The sequence below is a fragment of the Mus caroli genome, unplaced genomic scaffold, assembly GCF_978045245.1.
Source record: "Mus caroli unplaced genomic scaffold, Mus_caroli_1 scaffold_15, whole genome shotgun sequence".
Lineage (NCBI taxonomy): Eukaryota > Metazoa > Chordata > Mammalia > Rodentia > Muridae > Mus > Mus caroli.
The window spans coordinates 60099497-60121107 of record NW_028227270.1 but is presented as its reverse complement, the minus strand read 5'-3'; the positions used below and the strand labels follow the sequence as shown (position 1 = coordinate 60121107).

The following is a 21611-nucleotide window of genomic DNA, read 5'->3' as shown; positions in this document are numbered from 1 at the left end:
GCTAAAACAAACAAACAAGCTCAACACACACACAAACACACACATATATACACTGATACAAACATACACACAATCACACACCTATACACACACAAGCCACACAAACATACACAAACACACACACACACACATACAAACACACACACTAACACACACAAACATGCACATATACACATACAAACACATACACTAACACACACACATACACACACACATATACACACAAACACACATATACATACACACACAAACACACACCTATACACACAAAATACACACAAACACACATACTAACACACACAAACCACACAAACACACACATACACATACAAATACACAATGACACACGCACACATAAAGAATCACAAGAAAATATCATCTCGGCTCCCTCCAGTTTTCATATAACCCAGCCATACCAGATCTAGGCATTTCCTAAAGGACTTTATATCCTATTACAGTGACACTTGAACATCCACGTTCCTCGCTGCTCAACTGTCAATAGCTAGGAAATAGGCAACACATGTCTATGACCCGATAACAAAAATATGGTATATATATATATACACACAATGGGGTTTTACTCAAAAATAAATAAATTCTGAGGGTAAATGGATGAAACTAGAAAAAGCAGATGGAACAAGATAACCAAGTCCCAGAAAGAAAAGTACTACATAATTTTTTTCCTTTGTGGATTCTAGTTTTGACTCTAGGTTTTTATGTTTAGCTTAGAGATGTCCCCAAACCAGTGAACCAGAAAGCCGACAGTGGGAGTAGTTTGTCTTAGGGAAAGAGGACAATAGCGTATAGATAAAGTGAGAGTAGACGGGGCGGAGGGGATTATTGGGACACAGAGGTCCAACAGGGAGAGGGTGAGAAATAGAGAAGATGAGTGGACAGGGTAGTGAGACTTAATTAAAATGAAAGTACTATGAAAAAGACATATGGAAACTTAATATCTGGTTACCCAATCAAATAATAATAATAATAAAAAAAATCTTGAAACCAGACACCCTGAAAGGCTAGATGATCCTTAAAAGGCTATACTAGACAAAACCCCCAGAGACCCCACAACAACACAGCCTCTTGCAATTTCTCTCGGTTGCTTACAAGAAGTAGTTTGTAAGATCTGATTGCTAAGAAGGCACCAAGCTCATCTTGGAAGCAAGATACAGAGAAATGAAACTGAGTCTGATTTCTAAGCTTCCTTCCTGTTGAGTAGCTTTCATAGTGCCAAGCTGTGTTCTGGAGGCTGCTGGGGCAGTGAAGCCATCAATAGTCCTATCCAGATGTGAACTCTGTGAGCCATAAAGCCAACATGTCAGGCAAAATGGCTGACCTGGGTAATAATGGTAGCACTGTTATAGGGTTAACCAACTGCTCCCTAATTAGATTTGAGGCACCCTCTATGAGAGGAAATAAATAAATAGTCCTGTATGTATGACCTGTATGCATACATTTGACCGGTAAATTGGTCAAAAGTCCATGACTAGGGATGTCTTAAGCCACAGTGGATCCTGTCACTGCTGTTCGCCTAGGTTGACATAGCATCAAGCAGCCTCCTAAATAGCTATGTTTTAATTTCCTACTCTCATCCCTCATCAGAGAAGCCTCTTTTTACCTGTGAATAGAAGTGTATGCAGAGACCTTTGGCTTCTCAAGATCATAAGAATAAAGATAGCCAAAGGCTAAGCCCCACGACTTTAAGGAGTACATTGCAGTAGAGTGGATGGGACGATGTAAGGGACAGAAAATGAGAGAAGGGCCAGGAAATGCCACCCATAAAGCACAATTCAGCCATGGCAACCGTGAGCTCACACCAGCTGTGCCCAGGTGTGAGTATGTGTGTCCCAGTGGTCCGGAACCTATCAAGACTCCTCACCTATCAGTCAGTTATGGGTAGGAAGTCATGGAGCCTTTCTGTTTACTATTGAATTATCGGCCACTAACAGACATTACAGGGCTGTAACATTCAGTCATATACCCACTGACGAGCCCACTTGGGGGACCAGCAAAATGGCTCAGTTGGTAAGGCTCTTGCTATGAATGCCTAGTGACCGAGGTTCAACCCTCAGAATCCATGTAAAAAACAAGGTGAAGGAACTGGCCAACACCATTGTCCCCTGACCTCCATATATGCACTGGGACACACATACTCACCCCACACATGAGAAATTAAAAAATGTCTAATCAATGAAATATACAAAAACAGTATCCAATGACTCAGAGGCTAGTGTAGGCATAATGTTATTGTGCACCACATAAAGATGATCCCGTATTATTCAAATGTTGATCTCTGTGCCCTCGTATCTGGTTGCAATCTGTATTCGGAGAACCTCTGAACTCAGTGTTGTGGAAACATTGCTTCACAATTATTCCCTGATTGGTTAATAAAGAGCTGATTGGCCAATGATGGAGCAGGGGAAAGAATAGGGCTGGACTTCCTCCCAGCCAGGGGAGGGGAGAGAGAGAGGAAATGGGGATGCAGTCACGAGGAGAAGTCCAGGAGACATCATTGGAAAAGAGCTGGGGCAGAGGAAGCTATAAGTATCTTGGGGGTTTTGGCCGGGAGGTAGCCAGATTATTTTAGAGGATTAAAATAGATCAGTTGTTGTGCCTTAAAGCTGTTAAATGGGTAGAATAGTCCTGCTTCAATTATTTGGAGTTAGCTACAATATTTATAAATTTGCACTAAAAGCCTACTACAAAATATATACATTACTTAAAACTTTTAAAAAAAATCTACTTTGTGTGAATGTGTGTTTATGGTGTGTGTGTGTGTGTAGTTGGTCATTGCTGATGTGGAATCTGGGGATAGAATTCAAGTTGAAGTCATCAGGTTTGTGCAGCAGCTACATTTACTTACTGAGACATCACTTGGTCAAATTACTTTTAAACTACAAAAAAGAGTAATTATAGATTACTGCTAAAAGAACCAAATAAAAAATTCTGTCTAGGAAAAATACAATAATGGAAGTAGAAAATGGACTAAAAGGACTTGACAGAAAAATACAAACTGGAAGAAGGATGTGAGGATGTGAAGGCAGTTGGTTGAAATTATCCAATCTGGAGAACAGAAAGATAAAATGAATAAGTGGAAGCCATCTTAGAATTCCCAAACGTGCCATTGCATTGCTGAGGCCCAGATGGAAAGGATATATATATATAAGATCTTATATCTCTCTCTATATATATAGATATCTTATATATATATAAGATATCTATATATAAGAGTTATATATATATAAGATATATATAAGAATATATATATATAAGAATATATATTCTATATATATATTCACCAATTGCATGAAGCTCCCGAAGAGGCCAGAAGAGGGCAGCAGATCCCCTGAAACTGGAGTTACAGGTGGTTATGAGCCTCCACGTAGGTGCTGAGAACTGAGCCTAGTGTACCCTCCCACCCCCGCAGAGCAACTGGTACTCTTAAGTACTCAGTCATCTCTCCAGCCCTAAAAAGTTTAATTTTTGAGAAGTTTATATGACCAAATAAAATTTATCTGAGAAATGGAAATACAACGATTGTTTAACGTCATCCAATAATTGATTGTATAAAGAAGAAAACTCAATTTGAATTGACTCAGAGAAAATAATACGACCCTGGGACCTTTCATGACAGAAACATTCGACAACTTGAAATAGAAGCAGCGTTCTCAGTTTGAAATGTCTGTGACAACCGAGTTAGCAGTTACCATTAAACTTAACTTTACCTGAATGTGTTTCCTCGAGGGCAAGAGAAAGCAGCTATGCGTGTGCCTGCTGCTTCAACTCAGTACTGCTTTCCAGTGTCTAACCAGGGTTCTAAAGATTGCTTCCTGAGGTTCCATAGGGCAGGAGGGGGCAGGGGAGGGCAGGGCAAGGTGGGGCAGGGGAAGGCAGGGCAGGGCAGGGCAAAGGAAAAAGAAAAAGGAGAGGGGGTCTTTGCAGCTAGAATGCCTGGCCCTCCAGGCAACTAAGCCATGACACCTGGCTCTGGGTTTGACTCTTTAAGGTATCAGAAAGTGTGACAAACAAAACATCCTGCATACCTCATACTGAACACCCCAACAGAATCCCCTGTACTTTTTGATCCTACCGCACCCCTATTATTCCCATTTCCCGGGTAGGGAAACTGAGACTTTAATTCCAGTGACAGATTTGACAACAGAAACAAGCTGAGTTGGAGGAGGATGAGAATGTATATTTTAAAACCTGGTAAGTCTCAGCATTTGTGGCCCTGGCCTCTTCCCCAGGACCTTCATCCACCCCCATTGTATGCAGGCTCCATGCCTGGCCAGGTAGGCTAGGGTTTTGTATGTGCTTGTGAAGTGAACTTGCACCTTGGAAAGTCTCCTGTGGTACTGCTAATCCCATCTCTTACAGGCTGCTTCTCCTCTCCCCAGTGGCTCATTGAAAACAAGTTCCAACAGTCATTTTAGAGAGCTGGGAAAGTCGAGTGGATGTCAGTCACATCCCGGGGAGGAGTCCACAGATCACAGCTGTCCACGGGGCAGCGGGGTCTCTACCCAATTCAGCCCAGTTTCACATCCCGCAGTCACACTGAAGTCAAATGTCTAACCATTTCTTCGTCAGACAGCAGATAATTCAAAAGCCCGGGCCACAGCGAACCACTCTGAAAGGATCTAATGAAATCATTTCTGTTTTGCAAATCCCCCGAGAGAACCCCTTATCATAGGGAGGCTTAGGGGAGAGCAGAAGTCGCAAGACTAAGATGCTCGGGTCTTAATGAAATGCCTCTCCCGCTGAGACATTCCCCGCAGACTTTTCATATTTCAGCCTGGGAGAGGTTTGACGCTTTCCTGTCCTGCTGGTGCCAAGAGTTAATGGAAAACACTTCAGCTCAAATTCAGTTCAGGGGCCGACCTTCCAGGTCATCATTGTTCCTCGCAATAATAGAGCAGTAATACCATTTTATTAATAGGCATGTTGTGTCCTCTTATATTGCGCATGGGTTAAGGGACTGCGTCCTCGTCAGTCTTTCTAACGCGGCCCACTAAAACCTGAAATAGGAGACTTGGAATCTAGAGGAAAAACAAGCTTTTGCCTCTAAATTATACACTCTGTCTCTTCCTGTTTGCAGTGGTGTGGTATGGAGCTGGGTGCCTGTTGCTGCTTTCCCCCATCTTTCTGTTTCCAAATCTAGATTTGGGTTCTGAGAAACACACCGTAAAAGAAAATGCAAATAAACGGGGGTGAGGGGGGGCGGGAGGCAATCACACAGTTTTAATAGTGTGGCTTTTAACATAGTACTAACTGAAATGAGTATTACGGCTCCATCTGTCAAAATTAAATTAACCTTAAACTTGAAAATACAGCCCATTTCACCCTCTGCCCAGAATCTGCCTTCTCTCCAACTCCTTGGCTATTTAATAACTCTTAGAAACAAGAACCCGGATTTTCTTTTCTTTCTTTCTTTCTTTCTTTCTTTTTTTTTTTTGCTTTTGAAGGGTTTAGAATGTTAATTTTTTGTTTTTGTTGTTGTTAGCACTCTTCCATTCTGTTTGGAAACCTGTGATCAAATCTGTCACTGAAACTTAATCTCCCTGAAGGTCCTCACAGAGAATAGAGGATCCCATCCCTGCCCTGGGTGTTGCTGGCTAAAAGGGAGCCATTAAAGCCAGCCAGCCTTTGGCTTCTTCCCTCTTCCATGCAGGGCTCACAGACAGATCCTACATGAAGAGATATGGAAGTCACTTGGAACTGTATTGTTACATTTTCAGGGCACTGGTATAGCTTTGAATCTCTAAAATTTTATAATTGTATATAATCTCTAAAATTTATATAATTTATCCCCCAAATATTAGCGAATTATGCAAAAGGTAGTCTCTAGATTCTTTTATTTAAAAATATCTTCATACACATTTTCTATGTAGGGCAAACTGAGGCACTTTCTTCAAGGCAGTGAGTGAGACAGCAGGGAGCACTGTCATCTGCCATTGGCTGTCCCCCAGAATTTCAGCCCGGTGAGGTGGGGGCTCCCCTGAGCACCTTCTTTCTTCTCTGCCTTGAAGACTGCAAAGTATACAAGATGAACAGATGGATTTTCTAGCCCTCCTTGTCTCTTTCTCTTACTTGGGGATAGGAACTCAATTTGAAGTGATTTTCTCCTTCATTAAACTATAATGGTGTGGTTTGTGGAGTTCCCTAATAAGATCATTTTAACTTAAGATCCATAATGAATACTTGGGGTGTTTCCTCAGATGTTAGCTGGGAAGATTGCTATTCTGCGGTGGGATTTCAGAACTGTGTGGAGTCCCGCTATTATGTTGTCTGGTGCCCCTGTTGGAAAGTTGATCCCCAAGGTGACAGTCCTGAGTCCTGAGGGACATTCGAGAGGTCATTAGGTCAGTCTAAGGATGTGGATCACTTGGTGGGCTGCTTGCCCGGCTTACACAATGCTCCCGGGTTCCAACCCCAGCACTGCATAAACCAACGTGACCGTCCGTGCCTTTAACCGAGAACTCAGGAAGTGGAGGCATCAGAATAAGTTCAAAGCCATCCTCAGCTACTTAGCAAGTTCAAGCCCAACCTGGTGTATGTACAAGAAGCCCTGTCTTTAAAAAGACAAGGTAATTAGCCCTCAATGGGACTTAGCCCTCATGAACAAATCAATGCTGCTTTCTAGTGTTTTCACAAATACAGCTCTCAACTCAAAGGAGATAATTTATTCTTAAGCAAAATTTGAATAATTTGTGTGTTATTAGTATATACTAAGATATTATTTTAGTATATACTAGGGCCACTGTGGTGAAGGACCATATAAATTCAATGGCTTGCGCATCAGAACAGTCCCAGTTCCAGAGGCTAGCTCCTCCTGAGGCTTGAGAGCAGCCCCTCCCCACACTGCATTAGAGGGTCACCGCTCATCTGGGGTGTTCCTCAGCTTGTGGGAACATTACCTCAACCTCTGCTCCACCTTCACACTTGCTTCCTGGGTCCAGGAGTCTATACGCACATTTCTCATGTTTTAAAGAATGAATACCAGTCATTACTTTTGCACTTCCGGTTCTTTTTTTTTTTTTCTCCTGCTTTGTACCTGGGGTTGAGAATTTAAGCTCTCAGCTTCCTGTTCCTGCTGCCATGTCTGCTTCTTGACGCTCTCCTGGTCTCTCCTGGCCATGATGGACTCTTGCCCTTGGGAATGCCAAACCCACATAATCGACTTTTTCTTCTACGAGTTGATCTTTGTCGTGCCATTTTATCACAGCAACAGAAAAGCAATGTTCTTAATGAACAATGAAGCCTTAAGGAGGCTAAGGCCTCACTTAAAACCAAATAGACATTTCCCTTGGAGAAGCCTTATCCTCCCCACTACAATTTTTATTATATTTTAATTATTTAAAACCATTTTTAAATTTAAATATATTTTGATCACATTCTTCCCCTTCCACAATCCCTCATCCTTCCAGATTCTCTCCTCCCACCCAAATTTAAGTTTATTTTCCTCAAAAAAACAAATGAAAGCCCAATACAATAACAAGAGAACAAAACCACACCCCCAAAACAACAAATAAAAATCTCTGCCAACCTGCATCCAAATAAAAGCACACAAAGACCTCTGTGGTCCATTATATGTTGCTTTAACAACTGAACATGAGGTCTATCCTGGAGTGGTTGATATACCCAGTGTCACTCTGAGAGTGAAGACTGACTATCTATTTCCCAGTAGGTATAAGTAACAATTCAGTTGTTAACCTTTATCCTAGTGGCTAGGTTTTCAATCTATCTATCCACCCACCTGCCCATCCACCCATTTACCCATCCATCCATCCACTTACCCATCCATCCATCCATCCATCCATCCATCCATCCATCCATCCATCCACTCATCCATCCATCCATCCATCCATCCATCCATCCATCCATCCATCCATTCCCATCCATCCATCCATTCATCCACCCATTTCTTTAATTGTAACAAAAATAAAATATAAGATAAAACAAAAACTATCACATCAAAGTTAGAGACACCAACCAACAGAAGGTAAAGAGCCCAAGAGAAGGCACAAGAATTGAAGTCCCACTCACTCAGGAATCCCATAAAAACACTAAACTAGAAAGCATGATATATACACAGAGGACCTGGTGCAGACCCATGCAGGCTCTGCGCTTGCTGCCTGAGTTTCTGTGAATTGGCATGAGCTTTGCTCGTGTTGATTTGTCATCTTGGTGTCCTCCTTCCTCTCTGGCTCCTATGCTCATTCAGCCTCCCTCTTCTGTGGGATTCCCTGAGCTCTCAGAGGGGGTGGATTTGATAGAGACATCCCATTTAGGCACGAGTGTTGTGATGTCTGGTTGTGGGTCTCTGTATTTGTTCTCATTTGCTGTGGAAGGGAGCTTGGAGAAGCGTTCTCATTGACAACATCATAAACTATTTGAAGTCAGAAGGCACTACTGGAATGCATCAAGTTGACAGAATCTATTCAGAAAGATTTGTCTTGGCTCTGAGATGTCTCAATGAACTTAAAGTAAAAACAGAGTATTGAAGATGATATTCAGCTACAAAGCACAAGTGAGAGACACATACAGGACCCTTAAGTCACCAAGGGAAATGTCAGCTCCTCAGTGAAAGCTGTCTCTGCTACCTCAATAGGAAAACAATTAGATAAGAGGCTGATGAAGAATTCTGAGGACCTGATACTTTAGGCGCGACTTATCTCAAAGACCAGAGGGTGTCTTTGTGGGTCTAATTATTTTAATAGCATTTCTATATCAGCTAACAGTTAACTTGTAAGAAAAAAGTTCTATTTAGCCCAGTTCTGCAAATACCATCCTACCACTGTGGGCCTTTGTCAACTGTGGCACTTTGTAACAGGAAGGACTGTGGGGCAGAGAGAGTCTGAGAGATAGAAGGAGGAGGGAAGATGTCAGAGACTCACAGTTGCCTTTGAGGGTATCCCAGCAGTGACATAAGGCTTTCCATGAGGAACCTTCTAGATGTTCTACCACCTCCTGGTAGCATCACCCAGGGGCCAATCATTTAACAGGTGGACCCTTCTACACTCATGCAAACCACAGCAAGCTGTCATTTGGAAGTGCCTCCATTGTGTGTGGTGTGAAGTCTTCCTGTATGATCTCACGTGGTCCGGTCCGTCTTTTTCCCTGGACTGGAGTCGTTGTCGTGGAAATCATATTCTCTAGCGGTGGTGTCCATCTGCTCCTGCCCTGGTCACTGAGGTGGAGGTTGAGGTCATGACCTTTGCCCTTGGTTCTATGGCATCTGTGTCTTTTTAAGGATACAGGAAATACTATTCTCCAACCCACTTTTCTGCTTTTCTTGTTCTCTCACTCCCACCAAGACATCAGCTACTTTCATTTTCTGTGACTCTGTCAGTGATTTCTTCCTCCCCGGCCCTGACTCTTGTCCTGCTTCCAGATTCCATGTTGTTCCAGCTCTCTTACTCTCTACTTTCATTTCTGACTTCCTTACACAAATTATGGTTCACATACCAAACTCACTCAGATGGCTGTCTTGTGTTTCTCGATCAACACTAAAATTTGGGGCTTCCCCTTTATCACATTCCTCCTTTTCCCTCATAAAGGCTGTTTCCTTTACTGAGGGCAACCTGATTTCTAGCTGGTAAAATACATTTGATTTCTTTCTCTCTAGGTTAGGGTTATCACTGCTGTGATGAAACACCGAGACCAAAAGCAACTTGGGGAGGAAAGGGTTTATTTTACTCACAGTTCCATAGAACAGCATCATCAAAAGCAGTGAGGACAGGAACTCACTCAGGGTGGGAACCTAGGGGCAGGAGCTGACACAAAGGCCATGGAGGGATGCTGCTTACTGGCTTGCTCCCCATGGCTTGCTCAGGTTGCTTTCTTATAGAACCCAGGGTTACCCAGCCCATGGGTGGCTCCACCCACAATGGGCTTGGCCCTCCCCCATCAATCACCAATTAAGAAAATTCCTTACAATCTTGCTACAGTCCTATCATTCCTATGGGAGCATATCTTCCCTTCCCTTCCCTTCCCTTCCCTTCCCTTCCCTTCCCTTCCCTTCCCTTCCCTTCCCTTCCCTTCCCTTCCCTTCCCTTCCCTTCCCTTCCCTTCCCTTCCCTTCCCTTCCCTTCCCTTCCCTTCCCTTCCCTTCCCTTCCCTTCCCTTCCCTTCCCTTCCCTTCCCTTTCTTTCTTTCTTGTTTGTTTTGTTGTTATTGTAGTTTGTTGTTTTGATTCTTTGAAACAGGGCTTCTCTGTAGAGTCCTGGCTGTACTGGAACATACTTTGTAGACTAGTTTGGCCTTGAACTCACGGCCAGTGAGTTCACCTCATTCACCTGCTTCTGCCTCCTGAGTGCTGGGATTAAAGGCATGTACCACCATGCCTGGCTGGATTTATTTTCCTTCCTTCCTTCCTTTCTTTCTTTCTTTCTTTCTTTCTTTCTTTCTTTCTTTCTTTCTTTCTTTCTTCCTTCCTTCCTTCCTTCCTTCCTTCCTTCCTCTCTCTCTCTCTCTCTCTCTCTCTCTCTCTCTCTCTCTCTCTCTCTCTCTCTCTCTTTTGCTAATCATTTTATTCGTTTACAGTTCAAATGATATCCCCCTTCCAGGTTTCCCCTCCCAAAATCCCCATCCAATGCCCCCTCCCCATTTGCCTCTGTCAGGGTACCCTTCCACCCACTCACCACTTCTGTCTCATTGCTCTAGCATCCTCCTATGCTGGGGCATCAATCTTCTACAAGACCAAGACAATCCCCTCCCATTGATGCCAGATAAAGTCATCCTCTGCTACATATGGAGCTGGAGCCATGGGTCCCTCCATGTATATTCTTTGGTTGGTGTTTTTTACCCTGGGAGCTCTGGGTGGTCCAGTTAGTTGATATTGTTCTTCCTATGGGGTTGCAAACCCTTTTAGCTCCTTCAGTCCTTTTCCATTGCTGTCCCTGGTTGGCTGTGAGTATTTGCATCTGTATTAGTCAGGTGCTGGTAGAACCTCTCAGGGGATAGCTATACCAGGCTTCTGTCAACAAGCACTTCTTGACATCAGCAATAGTGTCAGGGTTTGGTGTCTGCAGATGGGATGGATCCCTAGGTGGAGCAGTCGCTGGATGACCTTTCCTTCTGTCTCTGCTCCATCTTTTGACCCTGTCTTTCCTTAAGACAGGAACAATTCTGGGCATTTTCTTAATTGAGATTCCCTCCCCTCAGATGACTTTATCTTATGTCAAGTTGACATAAAACTAGCCAGTATACTTCTCATGTATCCTAAATTCTCAGAATAATTCTCTAAATGATGTGACTGAACACCTCATTCATCCTCCCCTTCACAAAGGCACTGGGCTAGCGTATCTGGCAGTGCACATTGCTAGTGATGAGTGGAGGTGCCAGAAGGAAGGAAGAGAGAAGACACAGCAGCAAAGCAGAGCAGTCACTGTTATAAAACATGGGCCTGGCGGGTAGCTAAGGAGAAGTTAGTGTTTCCTCTGCCTGGAACATAAAATATTAACTCACCAGGAAATCATAGTTAAATACACGAAGAAGACAGAAATCTATAATAGAGCAAGGGAAGAACCCATCCTAGCAAGGTATTTGATAGATAAAAGCAAAGTCTGCTGTTTGGAAAGATGAATAATGTGAAAAAAACCTTCAAAAGAAGGACTGCAGATAGGAGAGCAAGAATGACTGCAAAGAGTGTGAAATTTAAAACACACAAAGAAAAGAGTATGTGAAAACATGCTTTCAAAAAGGAAAAAATATTTTATTAATGCAATAGCATGTTTCGAAAATTAGTCAGTTTTATTCTATAAAAGTATATAAACTGCCAACAAAAACTTGCGAACTCTGTGTTTTTGATAGAAGCATAAATCAAACAGCAATGAGAAGAATTTCTTACATGTGTAATGTGTAAGCTAGAAATCTCTGGGAAGCATCGCAAAGAGAACATTGTAGGTCAGCTTACCAGAGGAGCCCACTCCAGGTTTACCAGAAAGCCTAACAAATAGGTCATAGGTCAATAATTCATAGGTCAATCCTATGAGTCCTGAGGAAAGCGTGTGGTCTCTGTTTGGAGACTGATAAGTGACATAGGAACAGCTGGGGTTTCTTCAAGATTCTTTTGGGGACATGAGGAGGTCAACTTACCTGAAAGCAGTCTCTGCTTTCATTGTGCAGACTTCTGTTTACAAAGATGGGGTGAAAATACAATTTGATCATGCTAGAGTCTGCTGCTTTGCATTTATATATGCATACACATGCACACACATGTGTGTACACATATAAGCATGCACGTATACACATATGCACACATATAAGCATGTATACACATACACATGCAAACACATAAAAATGTATACACATGTTCACACACATACATTCATATACACAAGTATATATTCACAAAGCCATACATTCAAGCATACACACACACACACACACACACACACACACACACACGGTGTATATACATACACATGCAAAGACATAAGCAGGTATACAAGTAAAAAGGCAAACACACATAAGCACATATATACATGTTCACACACATACATGCATACACACAAGTATGTATATACAAAGCCATACATGCAAGCATACACACACAAACATGTATATACATATAAATTGACAGTTTGGTGTAAGAATGAATGAAATCGCTACCCTTGAGGTCACATTTTGAAGATATTCTGTATGATGAAATAGGAAGAATATAGAAAGGGTTTCTGCTCTGTAAAATGTTCTTCCTCCCAAAAAGCTCCCACATGGTTGTGTGCATTGTGAATTTATGACTGAAAGACGACTATGGTTTTCAGACTTGGAAATTGGTAGCACACACCTGCAATCCATCCCAGCACTCGGGACACTGAAGCAGAGAACCTGGCCCAAGTTCAGACCAGTCAGCTCTACATATGAGATGAATTCCAGACCAGCTGGGAACATGGAGTGAGACTGTGTCTCAAAAATAATAAATAAAAAAAAGAGATAAAAGCAGTTCTCTCTGGCAAGAGAGAACAGAAAGGCCATGCCACCAAAGCCTGATGATTGCACCTTGATCCCTGGAACCCACGTGACAGAGGAGAGAGACAACTGACACAAGTTGTACTCTGATGTCCCCACATGTGGGGACACGGGCACACACACAGACACACGTAAATAAATAAATAAATAAACAAATAAAAATTAGTAAATAAGTTAAAACCAATACTACTGTCTTAGTTAGGGTTTTACTGCTGTGAACAGACACCATGACCAAGGCAACTCTTATAAGGACAACATTTAATTGGAGCTGGCTTACAGGATCAGAGGTTCAGTCCATTTTTATCAAGGTGGGAGCATGGCAGCACCCAGGCAGGCATGGTGCAGGAGGAGCTGAGAGTTCTACATTTGAAGGCTGTTAGCTGAATAGTGACTCCCAGGTAGCTAGGACAATGGTATTAAAGCCCACACCCACAGTAACACATTTACCCTAACAAGGCCACACCCACCCCAACAAGGCCACACCTATCCCAACAATGCCACACCTACCTACCCCAACAAGACCATACCCACTCCAACAAGGCCACACCTCCCAACAGTGCCACTCCCTGGGCTAAACATATACAAACCATCACAACAACCAATCAAACAAAAAGCACATGTCAAGAAATATACAAGATTTGTTGCTAATAATGAAAAATTGATACGCACGCAAACATTAAAACTTTGTAAGGTCCATGATGAGCCTGAGATCGTTCCAGTGATCAGAGAATTAGGTGAAGAGTCAGTGGTGATGTTCACAGATGTAACCAGTTTGTGTCATAGAGTGAAATACGTCTGTGCTTGGGTCTTCTTCCTAAGTGCCCAGCAGATGTGCAGCCGATCACAGCCTTACGCCGACTCATAAGGATGCAAGAGCTGGTTTTAATGAAGGGACATACGGACACGTTACTGACATGATTCCGTTTTAACATTAACTTTCAGACGTCTACCCAAGCATGTGGCATGAGTCTGTAATTGTACCATGGTGAAAGAAGACCAGGAGGCTGGCCAGCTTGGGCAACACAGAGAGATCCTGTATGAAAAACATCAGCTATTACTCCTTTAGTGTTGCTGTGTATCAGAGAAGCATGCTGGAAGAGTATTGGAAGACGCTTCATTTTTCTAATTACAAGTATGCACGCTGAGCCGGGCGTGGTGGCGCACGCCTTTAATCCCAGCACTCGGGAGGCAGAGGCAGGCGGATTTCTGAGTTCGAGGCCAGCCTGGTCTACAAAGTGAGTTCCAGGACAGCCAGGGCTATACAGAGAAACCCTGTCTCGAAAAACCAAAAAAAAAAAAAAAAAAAGAAAACAAGTATGCACGCTGGGAGAAGCAAGACCCGCCCTGTGCCGTTAAGTCAAGATACTGGAAAGTTTTGGAAGAACTATGAAACAATAACAGGTTTTAGAAAATAAGTTATTTTTACATCCAAATGTGTTGTCTATGATAATGGATTTGTTAGTTTTTGGATTTAATTACTAAACTTTTTAAAATTTATGCTCCTATTCTTAACATGGTAAATAAGGCTCTACAAACTCTCTTTATAATAGCAAAGATGTTAGCCTTACCACCATCCTAGGCCAAAAAAAACTTTCCTTTTTGTTTCTGACAGTCTCACTATATAGCCCTAGCCCTAGCCCTAGCCCTAACCCTAAGACAACCTGAGCCCTAAACCTAAGCCTGTGGGAAGTCATTCCGGACTCCCTGCCCAGCCGGAAGGAAATTTGTGCCAGGCAGTAAACAAGCCTATATTTGGTGGATGGCTCGCCCTTAATCCCTGATTGGCTGAGCAAGCCTGCCTGGTGAGGTGATGTGACCTGTGGTGATTGGTTGAGGCGTGGTTGTGGCTTGAGTGGATAAAAACGCTTGAACCCCAGAGGACAGCAACATAAGCCTAAATCTAAGCCTAACTCTAACCCTAGCCCTAGTCCAGCCCTAGCCTTAATCCTAACTCTAACCCTAACCCTAGAGCTAACTATAAACCTAGACCTAAGAAATCAGAGCAAAGGTGGGGACTGTACCCTAAACTCTTTGTTCTGACTTAATCACGATCACATTAATCATTTAAAAACATCAGGCTGCTGGAGACTAAAGTTTTGAATGACTTTGTGCGTTTTCTTTTTCTTTTTTCTTTTTTAAAGATTTATTTAGGCTTGTGGCCGCCCTGTCCCGAGGACAAGAAGATGCCACCCAAGCGCATAGCTAAGAGAAGGTCACCCCCAGAAGATGCCAACCCCAAAAGCAAGAAGGTGATTACACTCGTAATCGCAGTCCTGCTACTCACTTGTGCCAAGTCTCACACGGGTCCCACAACACAGAACCAGGCTTGGTGCTGACACTGGGCCAGGGCGATGTGGGCCAGCTGGGGCTGGGTGAACGTGTGCTGGAGAGGAAGAAGCCGGCCTTGGTGCCCCTTCTGCAGGATGTTGTGCAGGCTGAGGCCGGGGGCATGCATACTGTGTGTCTGAGCCAAAGTAGCCAGGTCTACTCCTTTGGCTGCAATGACGAGGGTGCCCTGGGAAGGGACACTTAAGTCGAAGGCTCAGAAATGGTCCCTGGGAAAGTGGAACTGCAAGAGAAAGTGGTGCAAGTGTCAGCGGGGGACAGTCACACAGCAGCCCTCACCGAAGACGGCCGTGTCTTCCTCTGGGCCTCTTTTCGGGACAATAATGGTGTGATCGGGTTGTTGGAGCCCATGAAGAAGAGCATGGTACCTGTTCAAGTGCAGCTGGATGCGCCTGTGGTAAAGGTAGCCTCGGGGAACGACCACTCACGGACGATGATGCTCACGGACGACGGCGACCTCTACACCTTGGGTTGTGGGGAGCAAGGTCAGCTGGGCCGTGTACCTGAATTATTTGCCAACCGAGGTGGCCGTCAGGGCCTTGAGCGACTCCTGGTCTCCAGATGTGTGCTGCTGAAATCTAGGGGGACCCGGGGCCGTGTGCGGTTCCAGGATGCCTTCTGTGGCGCCTATTTCACTTTTGCCATCTCCCGAGAGGGCCACGTGTACGGCTTTGGCCTCTTCAACTATCACCAGCTCGGGACTCCAGGCACTGGATCTTGCTTCATTCCTCAAAACTTGACATCCTTCAAGAATTCCACCAAGTCCTGGGTGGGCTTCTCCCGTGGCCAGCATCACACAGTCTGCATGGATTCGGAAGGGAAGGCGTACAGCCTGGGCCGGGCTGAGTACGGGCGCCTGGGCCTTGGGGAGGGTGCTGAGGAGAAGAGCATACCCACCCTCATTTTCCGGCTGCCCGTGGTCTCCTCAGTGGCCTGTGGGGCTTCTGTGGGGTATGCTGTGTCTAAGGATGGTCGTGTTTTTGCCTGGGGCATGGGCACCAACTACCAGCTGGGCACCGGGCAGGATGAAGATGCCTGGAGTCCTGTGGAAATGACTGGCGAACAGCTGGAGAACCGTGTGGTGTTAACTGTGTCCAGTGGGGGCCAGCACACGGTCTTACTAGTTAAGGACAAGGCACAGAGCTGATGAAGTCTTTGTGGGCCTGGCTTCTGGCCCCAGCCCAGCTTCACAGAACAGGAAAACAGCCAGCTACAGATTCCAACCCTGAACAGATATCATCTCCTGTCTTTTCCCAGCACCACAGCAGAATCCTTTTTCTTCTGTTTCATCCGTCCTCTTTCTAGAAACAGACTGGTACTTGTAGGATGTGTGGGGATGGGAGGAGGATCTCAGAAGGATCTTTGCTTACCAGAGGCTTACTTTATTAGACCTTTCCCCGATACCCCCCCCCCTTTGATACTCTGCTTCCTGTGGTTCTAGCTGGCACTGGCTCATTACCTACAAAACCCAAACTGGTAGCTTAAGACTACATGCAACATCCTGCCCCGGGGTTTTGCTGCCCAGACTCTGAAAAGTTGGGACTCCCTGAAGCCCTGCTTACCATGAGCCTCTCTTTCTGTTCCTAACTAGTTTACAAGGACACAGATGGTTTGTATTGTCATCGATCCAGTTGTCATGGACCCATGCCTGGGGAGATCTGGACAAAGGCTTTACAAGGCTCTGGGTGACCTAAGCCAAATATTTGGCTCTAAACAGGTGTCCATGGGCAAAAACACTGATCCACTTGAAAAAAACCAACTGTCCTCCCAAAAGCACAAAGCACCCCAGTATCCCTTGGGTGTCACCTGTCCCTTCCCCATTAGCCTTTCTGCCATAGAGGACTGAATAACCATGCTGGGCTCGGCTGGGCAGTCAAGGCAGGGTACTAGGAAAGGGGTGGGAGTTGTTTTATAACGGTGCTGAGGGAGGAGTGGAGGGGCAGAGGCTGTTCTTAAGAAAAGTAACAGTGGCTGAGAAAATAGTTTTGAATTTTTAAAAATTGTATAATATTATGGAGGGAAGAATAAAATCTTGTAACACTTTGAATATACTTAGAGTTTTGTTAAAAAAAAAGATTTATTTATTTATTTTATGTATGTGAGCACACTGTAGCTGTACAGATGGTTGTGAGCCTTCGTGTGGTTGTTGTTCGTGTGGTTGTTGTGGTTGTGGTTGTGGTTTTAGGACCTCTGCTCTTTCCAGCTGGCCCAGCTTGCTCCGGTTAGCCCCGCTCACTCAGTCCCTGTTCTCTCCAGCCCAAAGATTCATTTATTATTATAAACAGGTACACTGTAACTCTCTTCAGATGCACCAGAAGTGGGTGTCAGATCTCATTATGGGTGGTTGTGAGCCACCATGTGGTTGCTGGAATTTGAACTCAGGACCTTTGAAAGGGCAGTCAGTGCTCTTACCCGCTGAGCCATCTCGCCAGCCCGATTTTGTGTATTTTCTATACAGACAACCAGAGTTGCTGCCAATGACTGGAGTCTTGAAGCCCAGTAAAGTGCCTGAATGCACATCAAAAGTTCAAGCCCCGTAGCTCCCACTGGATGGTCAACTCAATAGCAAATTAGTGTCACAGTAATAAGCCAGCAAAGCAACTAAGTATCCTGGAATAAGGATAATATCTGGTAATAATATCTGGTCTAACAGGGTGTAGACTAGACCTGGTTGAGAGGAAAGAAGAGGTACACAGCTCAGTAAATCTGTTTGTGGATCAACATAGTGTTTATCTAATTGAAAAGACAGAAAGACCTGCCCTTCCTTATAAAGCTGCCGTGCTGCCAGCTATCTCCATACTGCCTGTACCCAATCCTCATCAGAGTTTAATAAAAGCTTTGTAAAGAACCTTTACAACCTGATCCTGGGAGTCTTTTGGAGGGAAAAAGAATCCTAGCATAATATGCAGAATTTTAAGGTAGAAGAAAATGAGGACCTGCTCCTGAGAGATATCAAACCACACTGTGTGCTTTCTGATGAGCAAAGCAAGGTAGTATTTTCAGTCCTTTCTGGACTTTTATCTCTGAATTCTGTAAATTCTGAAAATTGAGGCTATTGATTTATTTTCTGTACACCACACAATCTCTCATTCTCTGTGTTTTCATTGGGTTGTGGTTTTCTGTAATGGTCTCTGCTCTGATACCCACACATGCACTTATGTGTGTGGGTATTAGAATAAATATTTAGAATGTAGTTAGGGATTATGCTGGTTTCATAAAGTGGCAGTTGTAGGCTCTCCTCCAAGATCCATGACATCACTTGCCTTGGGTAGCTGGCTAGGTTTCCAGAGCCAGGAACGAGTTTTCTCTTGTTGAGTGGGCCTTAGTTCCCACTTGGGAGATGTTGGTCACCTCCAAGGTATGTGTACCCTATTACACCCCTGGGGTTTTCAGACCAATCAGGCCAAAGGTGTCATAGCTGGGTGGGACTAGTGGTTATTTTCTTCTCTTGGATGTTTTCACAGAGCCTCTTGGTATTATGAAAGCTATTTAGAAAGGAGGCTTCTGGGTCAGAACCTTCTTGGATCCAAAGAGCATGGTGACTTTAACAATAGGGACTCGTCTTCCACCTCCGGGAAGCAGCTAGGGAGCAATCTACTTCTCCACTCCCTGAAGTTAGGCACAGTCATATGATTTGCTTGGACCAACACGACCTTGACAAGTGTGACCAAGCAAAAGTTTGAAAAGGGTTTGCTCATTTAGGGTCCCCCATTCTGGCACCTTGCCAGTGTCTGTAACTGTAAGAACCTGTCTCCCAGATATCACAGACATGGGGCTTAGATGTCTCAGTCAGTCATCAAATGAGCCAGTCTACCTGGACCCAACCTTCATCTTCATTACTTACCCTGTATTGATAGCCAAGTGAGCTAGAATAGTCTAGCAGAGAGCCCAGCCCCCATTGCTGATTCACAATTCTGTGATCAGATACATGATTTCAAACTCACGATGGGAAGTTTTGGTTGGACCACTGTTCAGCCGAGACCAGGTAATAAACTCACCGATGTCTGATCAAGAGCCATTTTCAGAATGGACCCTCATTGGTTAACTGTTGGATTCTCAGAGAAACACTGTTGAATCATTTGAACTTGACCCACTCTTTCAAAAAAAAAACTCTTGGGGTCTCCTTGCTTTTTACATTTTGAGGATTCATATGAGATTAGAGAATCAATCTCTAGGCACAGAGTGACTTAGGTTGTAAAGTTGGACTTTATTTATTAAGTTGTTTACTTATCGCATCTATGTGAGTGCCTGATTGGAATGTGGGAGTGAGGTGGGGAGGTGCTATGACTCAGGTGTGGAGGTCAGAGGACAGCAACTCGGAGTTGGTTCTCTCCTTCTGCCTCTATGTGGACTCCAAGTAATGTCCATTATCACTGGCTATTTTATTTTTTAATGCAATTGTATAATTTCAATCATTTGTAGTTTCCCAGAGTTGGTTGTAACTATGACTTTTGTATATTATTATTATTTTTATTTTATTGTTATGATAAAGGATTTTTGGGGAGTTGGCTTTCTTTCTTTTTTCCTTTCTTTTTTTTTTCCCGTCTCATACATAACATCCCAACCCCAGTTTTCCCTCCCTTCACTCCTAGGTCCTGTCCCCCCCCCCCGTCCCTCCCCTATCCCTCCCCATATCTGTTCCTCATCCCTTTCCCTTCAAGTTTCCCTTTACATCTATCCTGGGTCTCTGGGCTGTCCAGCCTCTGGTTCCTGGTCCTCTAGTCTGTCAGGTGTGGGCTCCCTCTCATGGACTAGGCCTCAAGTTGGACCAGTCATTGGTTGGCCACTCCCACTCATTCTGTGCCACCATTATCCCAGCACATCTTGCAGGCAGAACAGACTACATACTGAAAGTTTTGTAGCTGAGTTGATGTCCCAGACCCACTGCTGGGAGCCTTGCCTGGTTATATGGCCAGTTCAGCTCTGTCTCTCTCCCATTACTAGGAGTTTTCCCTATGGTCACTCTCGTAGGTTCCAGAGAGTTCCCACTGCACTAGGGCTCTACGTTGCCCTGCAAGTGCACCCCAATTCTAGTCATCTCTCCATTACTCTTTCCCACCATTCCCCTGCCTGATCCTTCCTGTTTCCGTCCCTATCCATGCCCAGTGCACCCACAAAATCTACTCTATTTTCCCTTCCTGGGGAGACCCATGGGTTACACCTTGAGCCCTCTCTGTTACTCAGCCTCTCTGGGTCTGTGGATCATAGCATGGTTTTCCTTTACTTAACAGATAATGTCCATACATACTAAATTTGTCTTTCTGGGTCCAGGTTACCTCACCATCTGTTTGCCTGCAAATTTCATGATGTTATTGTTTTTAACCGCAGGATAATACTCCATTGTGTAGTTGTACCATAATTTCTTTATCCATTCTTCGGCCGAGGAACATCAGACTATTATGAATAAAGGAACATTGTGACTATTATGAATAAAGTTGCTATGAATATATCTGAGCAAGTGTCCTTGTCGTAGGATAGAGTGTCCTTTGGGTATATGCTCAAGAGTAGTGTAGCTGTGTCTTGAGGTAGATAGATAACTAAGTCTCTGAGGAACAACCACATTGATTTCCATAGTGGCTATACAAGTTTACACTCCCACCAGCAATGGAGGAGTGTTCCCCTTGCTCCATGTCCTTACCAGCATCTGCTGTCACTTGTGTTTCTGATCTTAGCCATTCCAACAGGTGTAAGATGGAATCCCCGAGTCATTTTGATTTGTATTTCCCTGATGGCAAAGGAGGTTGAACATTTCTTTAAGTGTTTCACTTGAGATTCCTCTGTTGAGAATTCTCGGTTTAGATCTGCACACATTTTTAAATTTGGATTATTTGATTTGTTGATGCCCAGTCTCTTGAGTTCTTTATATATTTTGAATATTAGACCTCTATCAGATGTGGAGTTAATAAGAATCTTTTCCCGTTATAGGCTCCTGCTTTGTCTAGTTAACAAATTGTCTTACAGAAGCTTTTCAGTTTCATGAGGTCCCACATATTAAGCTTTTATTTTAATGCCTGCACTATGGGTGTTCTGTTTGATTTTGGTTTTTCAAGACAGGGTTTTTCCTTTTAGGGTTTCCTGGCTGTCCTGGAACTCACTCCATAGACCAGGCTGTCTTTGAATTTAGGTCTGCCTGCCTCTGCCTCCTGAGTGCTGGGATTAAAGGCAGTTGTCTCCAGCACCTAGCTGGTGATATCTTTTCTATACTATGCTTTTATGGAAATTGTGACTCCATTCTGCTTGCTGAGATACATGGGTTGTATTTGGCTCGAAAGCAGTTTAGGGCCCAAATCTCCCTG

The 21611-nt window shown here is 43.9% G+C and overlaps 1 pseudogene; it reads left to right on the top strand.

Moving 5' to 3' along the window:
- The first annotated feature begins 15127 nt into the window (after positions 1-15127).
- On the top strand, positions 15128-16595 carry LOC110308356 (regulator of chromosome condensation pseudogene; annotated as a pseudogene).
- The last annotated feature ends 5016 nt before the right edge of the window (positions 16596-21611 follow it).